The sequence below is a fragment of the Stenella coeruleoalba genome, assembly GCF_951394435.1.
Source record: "Stenella coeruleoalba genome assembly, chromosome: 16".
Lineage (NCBI taxonomy): Eukaryota > Metazoa > Chordata > Mammalia > Artiodactyla > Delphinidae > Stenella > Stenella coeruleoalba.
The window spans coordinates 74,346,799-74,354,431 of record NC_137162.1 but is presented as its reverse complement, the minus strand read 5'-3'; the positions used below and the strand labels follow the sequence as shown (position 1 = coordinate 74,354,431).

The 7,633-nt window shown below is 43.9% G+C and overlaps 1 protein-coding gene across 1 annotated transcript in view; it reads right to left on the bottom strand.

Annotated features, from left to right (window-relative positions):
• Window positions 1–1,884: 1,884 nt before the first annotated feature.
• The window catches only part of LOC307175207 (zinc finger protein 37A-like), a 75,901-nt gene continuing 70,152 nt past the window's right edge, over window positions 1,885–7,633 (bottom strand). The window contains exon 7 of the mRNA XM_079900108.1: window positions 1,885–2,209. The gene's annotated coding sequence lies outside the window, so the exon portion shown is untranslated. The remainder of the gene's footprint in view (window positions 2,210–7,633) is intronic.

Here is a 7,633-nt window from a genome sequence, read left to right as displayed (position 1 = left end):
TAGAAAGATTACCTGGAGCTTTGGGGACTGCTTAGACAGAGCAGACACAGCTGTGTGGGAGCTATGGCCCTTCATCTCGGCTCCGTCCTGCCTCAGAAATGAAGACATGGTGGCTGGTCTAGGCTGGTGCTCCAGCAGCCATTTTGGGGTAGGAGACTGACTTGAGGATTGACACTACGTAAAAGCTGCTGGAACAGAAAGACAGATGATGGCTGACTATAATCATGTGCATTTCAGGGTCAGCAAGGACTGTCCAAGTTCATAGATCTTTTTACATGAGAAAGGAAAAACTCTGCCTCTTGTCTAAGCCTGTATTGTTCTGGGTTTTCTGTTATATTACGGAAATCTAATATTAAGGAAACTATTGGTTTTGCACTGAAATACGGTGTGAACTTTGACGTGACAATCCCCATCTCAGAAACGTCCTCGTAGGTACCATGGCAGTCGCAAGGTTGAAGGTGGCTCATCTATTCTGAAGATCCCATTCCTTGGCCTGGTCCGCATCCATGTCATCTTCTATTACTTACAGTGCCTCAGCACATCTTGGGGAACTGTCCCTTGTTCCTCAGTGTACAAGGTTAATTGAGGCTGAAACCCCTTCCTGGCTGCAGGTCAGAGGGACCCAAGAGCCACTGGGGTGACTCCAACCTGTAAGGAATGCCTGAGGGTGCTTGTATCACCAAGACATACCCAGCCCAGGGATGTGGAAGGCTAGTCAGACTGTGTGCAGGCTTTAGAACGTCTTTTTTTTTTTAACCCATCATTGTACAATTGGAAAACTGAGGGCCAGAAGGGGGCAGGGAAAACCCAGGGCACTGGGCAGGGGCAGAGTCTTGAGATGAAGGGAGAGTTTGGACCTCCTAGGCTAGGGCTGCCTCCTCCCACAGGGCTTGCTTTGGAATTAGAACTCCTAGGACCCCCGAACATGTGGAGTAGATTCCTCTGCATGTCCACACAAGTGTACACCGACACTCACACATTATAGGGAGGGACCATGGGGCATGGGGTCAGGGAAGGAGTGGACCTTTGGATGGTGAAAAATGGAAAAGAAGAAAGACAATAACTGAAACCTGGATCACTCTTCCTTGGATTAAAAGAAATTCCCCCTTGTTAGACCATCAGGGTCCTCATTTGAAATTGAGGCAAGAACCACTGCACTGGCTGTGCTGAGGAGTCCTTGTAAGGGAACTGGACACCACAGGGCCAATGTGGACAAGAGGGCCCCTTTCCGGGGGGGGGCCCAACATGCCGGGGCCCAAGGAAAGTTGATGCCCTGCAGTCTCTGAAACAAAGGAATGTTTTGTGCTGTGGCTTCCCTGCTTGGTGTGTAGTATGGGTGGTTCCCATCAGGGGGAATGATGTGTCCAGTGTGCTCTACTGGAGCAACTGGGGCCAGGAGAGTGTCCCCTGGACTCCTGAACATTCCCCTGCCCCTGACCTGGCCTGTACCTCCTCTTATTAGCATCCATCTCTAACATCTGAGCTTGTCAGTGGCAGGATGGAGCCTCTTATCTACTCACCAGCTGTGCCCTGAGCCCTCAAATGGGGCCATGATGAAAAGAACCACCAGGGTCCCTGCCCTCTAGCAGCTCACAGTCTGGAAGGGAAAATAGACAAAACCAAGAATACAGAAACAAAAGAAAGAAAACAGCAAGTTCTATATCGAAAAACAGCAGGGTGCCACAACGGGGTCCTGGAGTCCACTAGGTGAGGGGATCTGGAAAGGCTGCATTGAGGTGACATGTCTGTTCCCAGCAGTGAGACGAGAAGGAGCCAGCCCTGCACACATCTGGGGAGAATTAGCCTAGAAGAAGGCACGAAACATAGAAGCTGAATGTGTTTGGCCAGAGAGGGAGTCAGAAGGGGGCCAGTGTGGCTGGTGGGAGCTTGGGAGGACAGTAGGGGACAGTAGGGAGGGCAGGGCCAGGGCCTGGTGCTTGATGGCCGTGGGAGTGATCCACTGTGTGCGACAGCATTAGCCACTCTTAGTGGCTTAAGCAACAAACATTATCTCACACTATCTGTAGGCCAGGAATTGAACAGGACTCAGCTGGAGGCCTCTGCCAATGTCTCCCAGGGGTTTGGGGCTGTGGACTCGAGTCAGGACCCAGGTGCTCCTCTGTCTGCTGGTCTCCCTCGGTGCCAGGCCACGGGGACCTCTTCAGTCAGCAACTCAAAATGTACAGGCTTCTTCCCCAGAGTGAGGGACCTGGGAGAGAGAGAAAGATAGAGAGAGAGAGAGAGAGAGAGAGAGAGAGAGAGGAAATTGCAACATAGATGAAGAAGTGAATAGTACATCTAAATTCTGGGGGATTGTCAAATTGTAAAAACCACTGTATACAACACTTGAGCAGATCCTCAAAAGGACAGGCATACAGTTTTCAGTCAACCCCAAAATTCCACTCCTAGATCAATCAATACCCAAAAGAAGTGAATACAGACACTCAAATGCTGGTACACAAGTATTCAGAGCAGCACTATTCACAAGAGCCCAAAGGTAAAACCGTCCTAATGTCCATCAACAGATGTAAGGAAAACCAACTGTGGTGTGTTTCTGGAATGAAAATTATTCAGCGACCAAAAGGGTACAAGTGTTCTCGAATAGATGTTAGAGGGGGTTATGTAACACTGTGAATGTACTTACTGCCATTTACATGTACAATTTAAAATAATCAAACTATTAAATTTTATTTTAAGTGAACTTCATATCATAGAATAAACAATTTAGTATATGTAATAAAAAATATTAAAAATGGACTTGCACCACTGCTGAGCACCACTGCTAACCAGATCCATCAAACAGTGAGCCGGATGCTCTCCACATCTTGTGTTCTGGGTCCCAGAATGGGGGGTGGAGGCAGGGCTGGGATGGAGAGGGGACGGGTGTGGACTCTCTTAGGGGCTGACTCTGGCCTCTGACCTCCTGAATGTTCCTCACGGCACCCCAGCCCCGTCCGCAGCACTCTTGGACTCCTTTCCTCTTTTCCAGGAGAAGCCCTCGGACCTCTGCCCTCAGCACAAACCATCAGATGAGTGGGATCCAGGGTTCTGCCAGCCCTGCCCATCTACAGACCCCACATCTCCATGCAGTTCTTTGGAGAAGGGAGTCCCTCCCTCTTGAACCAAAGCCCACTCACAGGGCTTCCCTGGTGGCGCAGTGGTTGAGAGTCCGCCTGCCAATGCAGGGGACGCGGGTTCGTGCCCTGGTCCGGGAAGGTCCCACAGGCCGCGGAGCGGCTGGGCCCGTGAGCCATGGCCGCTGAGCCTGCGCGTCCGGAGCCTGCGCTCCGCAACGGGAGAGGCCACAGCTGTGAGAGGCCCGCGTACCGCAAAAAAAAAAAAAAAAAAAGAATACATACAAAGCCCACTCACATTTTCAGCTGGTGCAGGGGTCCACCGTCCTCATCAGAGTAAGGGAGGATGCATCCATAACTAGAGGAGGCCAAGAAGGCGTCACATGGACTGTCCTGAGGACACACCTGGATGTGATAGCTGGTGTGACAGTGTGACCCCCAGTAGAACGGAAGCCCTGAGGGGCAGGACTGATGTCTGCTCGATGCGTTAAATGATGGGTGTTCCTAGAAAAGCGCCTGCACCTAGTGGGCCTTCCTCTATATGTGAAGAATGAATGAGCCCCACCAGCCCCATCGCACACATCTGAGTGGCCTGGGGCCCCACTGCCCACTCCCAGGAACACTTGCTCTCACCCACCCAGGACAGGGCACCCCTAATGGAATCACCCATCACCATTCAACTGGGAAAAGAGTTTTCCCATATTCATTACATTCATAGGGTTTTTCCCCTGTGTGAGTCCTCCCATGTTGAGTGAGGGATGACTCTTGGTAAAAGGACTTCCCACATTCATTGCGTTTGTAGGATTTCTCTCCTGTGTGTGTTCTCTGATGGTCTGTGACGGCTGATTTGTGACTGAAGGTCTTCCCACATAAATTACATTCATAGAGTTTCTCTCCTGTGTGAACTCTCTGATGGACCATGTGCATTGACTTCTGTTGGAAGGACTTCCCACATTTAGTACATTCATAGCGCTTCTCCCCTGTATGTGTTCTCTGATGCACTGTGAGGTTTGACTTGTGATTGAATGTTTTCCCACATTCATTACATTTGAATAGCCTCTCTCCTCTCTGATTTTTCTGAAGTTGAGTGAAGTGTGACATTCTGCTGCAATTATTTTCAATTTGACTGCTTTCATGTTGCTTCATTTCCACGTAGATTCCATGACATTTCAAAAGAGAGGACTTCTCACAGAAACTTTCCTCATGTCCGTTATATTCACAGAGTTTCTCTCCTGTATGAATTTGCCTATGTGGGATTATCACAGTCTTTTTCTCTAAGGCTTTCCCACCATTATTATATTTAAACGTCTTCTCTGAAGTTTGGATGTTTAGGTGTTGAATAATACCATTATTACAATCAAGGGCTTTCTCATTTTGATTATTTTCATAAGAATTCCCTTGAGTATGAGACTTTTCCTCCTTAATAACAAATAATTTCTCATGTATATTTAACACATCAGGCTTCTTTCTTGAAAAGTTTCTATTACTACTAATTGATACTGAAGTATTTTTCAAACTTGTTCCATATAAGTCATATTTATAAGGCATTATTCTTGAAGAAACAATGGTTGTGCTCATATTAGATGATTTTCCTAAAGCATTAACTTTCTCTGAAGTCAATGTTTTGTTGTTGAATGCAACTTGTGGCAAATATTTGTTTTGGTTGTCCTGGATTCTCTATGTTAGGTCATGAGTTTTGCAGTCTTCTAGAAATGAAAATATTGAACATACCATAAGAATTTGAACAGATTTCTAATAGAATTGGACTAAGATACAAATGTCATACTATATATTTGACTTTTGGTTTCAGGAGTCTCTCAAGATCAAAGTGACTCTTCCCCATCTAGTTTGTTTGGGAAAACAAATGTGGAGAAAAGCTAATAATAGGCAGACGTAATGATTCAGCATTTTACAAACAGAAATTTCAAAGTGGGTAGAAATGAAAATGTAAACTCAAGAAACAGCAAATAGAGGATGGAAGATTTTACAGAAGTGGTAGCTTCGGGTAGGAGGAAAATCACAGAGACTGGGATGGGTACAACTGAGCTAATGAAGAGTAATTTCAGTGACAAGGAAAACAAGTAGATAAACGTGTTAACGGGGAAAATAAAGAGATGGACTACAGAGTAGGTCTAATACCCTCAAATCTACATTGTTTTTAATAACATTGTGACAAGTTTTCATGCTCCAGTTGAACTTCCCTTATTTCCATTCTACACATAACAGCAAAGTAAATCTCTGAATGCACCAACTGCCTCATGTTTGAGGGAAGAGTTATTAGATTGCACTCTAATTTTCCTTCTAGCCATGATTCACAGGAATGTACAAAAGAAAGTACAAAACAATGGCAGACTAAGTCACCTGTGGCAATCTAGTTCTGACTATTTTGGCTGTGATACCTTAATATTGATCTATCATAGTTGTTTGACAGGTAAACTACCATGATAATCACATTTACTTTCACTTACTTTTCCTTAAAACCTTGCCTGTGCCACAATACTAACACTTAATTTTGCTTTATATCTCACATCTCACATTTCTACATTTCAGGCTTCTACATATTATTAGAATTTAAGGGACATATTTTTCAATCCAGTCTTAGAAAATGAGTAACAATCATGTTTATTTACCATTTAGAAAGTCTTGTTCACATTTGTTATCCAGTGCAACGAAGTCTATCCCAAGCTGAAAAACCACTGACCAAGTACCACATAGAAAACGATTACAAGTCATCATTCTAGCAAACAAAATTTACACCAACTAAATGCCCATCAGATTTTCAAGCTACCAATCTACAGCTCCATAATCAATAACCCTTGCCCCAGTCTAGTCAGTTCTTTGTCTCATTGAACTGTCCACTCTTCACAACAAGCTGAAAATGTGTTCTCTCACTCAGCCTTGGCTCTATTTAGTATCTAGAAAAAAAATGTCATAATGATACTATTACTCCAAATCTCCACAAATGCCATCTCAAATCTTCCTACTTTCTAAACTTTCAAAAGTTACATTTACTCTAAATCTAAAAGTAGTTCCTGTCTAGACCACATGAATAGCATCATTTTACAAATTTATTCTACTGTCATTTCCTGGGACCAGTCAAATACAAATCACTTGGATAAGTGGTATGAAGAAAATAAAATTGGGGAAAATTCTAGGTGGGGTTTTAGTTAAGGCAGTACATTTGAAAGGAAATGAAATTTGAAATACTGTAGACAAAATAGTGTCTCATGTTTGTTTTAATATTTCTTTGATTTCTAGTGATGTTACATATTTTTCATATACTTAGTGACTAGTTGTACTTTCTTTTTTAGTATTTACTTAAAAATTTTGGGGGGCTGCATTGGGTCTTAGTTGTGGTAGGTGAGATCTTTCATTGCGGTATGTGGACTTCTCTCTAGTTGTGGCGCACGGGTTCCAGAGTGCATGGGTTCTGTAGTTGTGGCACGCGGGCTCTCTAGTTGTGATGCACGGGCTCAGTAGTTATGGCACCTGGGCTTAGTTGCCCTGCGGCATGTGAGATCATAGTTCCCCGACCAGGGATTGAACCCGTGTCCCCTGCACTGGAAGGCAGATTCATAACCACTGGACCCTCCAGGGAAGTCCCTGTACTTTCTCTTTTATAATTACATTTCAATATTTCTAAGACATGCATTTTTTCTCGTATGTTAACAGCTCTGAAATTGGATCTTGTAATGCATCTTAAAGTAAATGGTATGTCATAGTTTAATTGTCCATATATTTTCTTTTGCAATAGTAAATAGAATATTGAGGCATCTGGCAGTCCACTGCATTGTAGATTGAATGAAAAGCTGCAGCAGGATATTCTTTTTCTATTTTTATTGCATGTTAGATGTTCATCTTTCAACTGATTTGTAAGAGCAGTTTATCAAGAGTGTGAAATCTGTGTCTCGTAATTATTAAATATATTTTCTCAGTTTGTGTTTTAACTTTCTGTTATATCCTTTCTGGTTTCTGCCTTTTGTTTCATGCTATATCAAATTATGTTCTTTAAAATCTTTTATTTATATTCTAGGTAATTGATGGTTTACTTTTTAAATTCACATGCTGAATTCATGTACCATTAACCTTATTTTCTCAAATCATTAACTGAACATTCCAAACTATCTCCATTGTTTGAAATAACAATTAAAAAATAAATTTATGTATTCATTTATTTTTGGGTGCATTGGGTCTTCGTTACTGCACGCGGGCTTTTCTCTAGTTGCGGCCAGCGGGGGCTACTCTTCATTGTGGTGCACGGGCTTCTCATTGCGGTGACTTCTTTTGTTGCAGAGCACAGGCTCTAGGCACGCAGCTTCAGTAGTTGTGGCTCGCAGGCTCTAGAGCGCAGGCTCAGTAGTTGTGGCGCACAGGCTTAGTTGCTCTGCGGCATGTGGGATCTTCCTGGACCAGGGCTCGAAACTGTGTCCCCTGCATTGGCAGGCGAATTCTCAACCACTGCTCTACCAGGGAAGCCCTGAAATAACTATTTTAACATATACTCAATTCTTATGTATTTGGATCTGTTTCCGTTCTTCTTTGAAGCCAGCACCAAACTT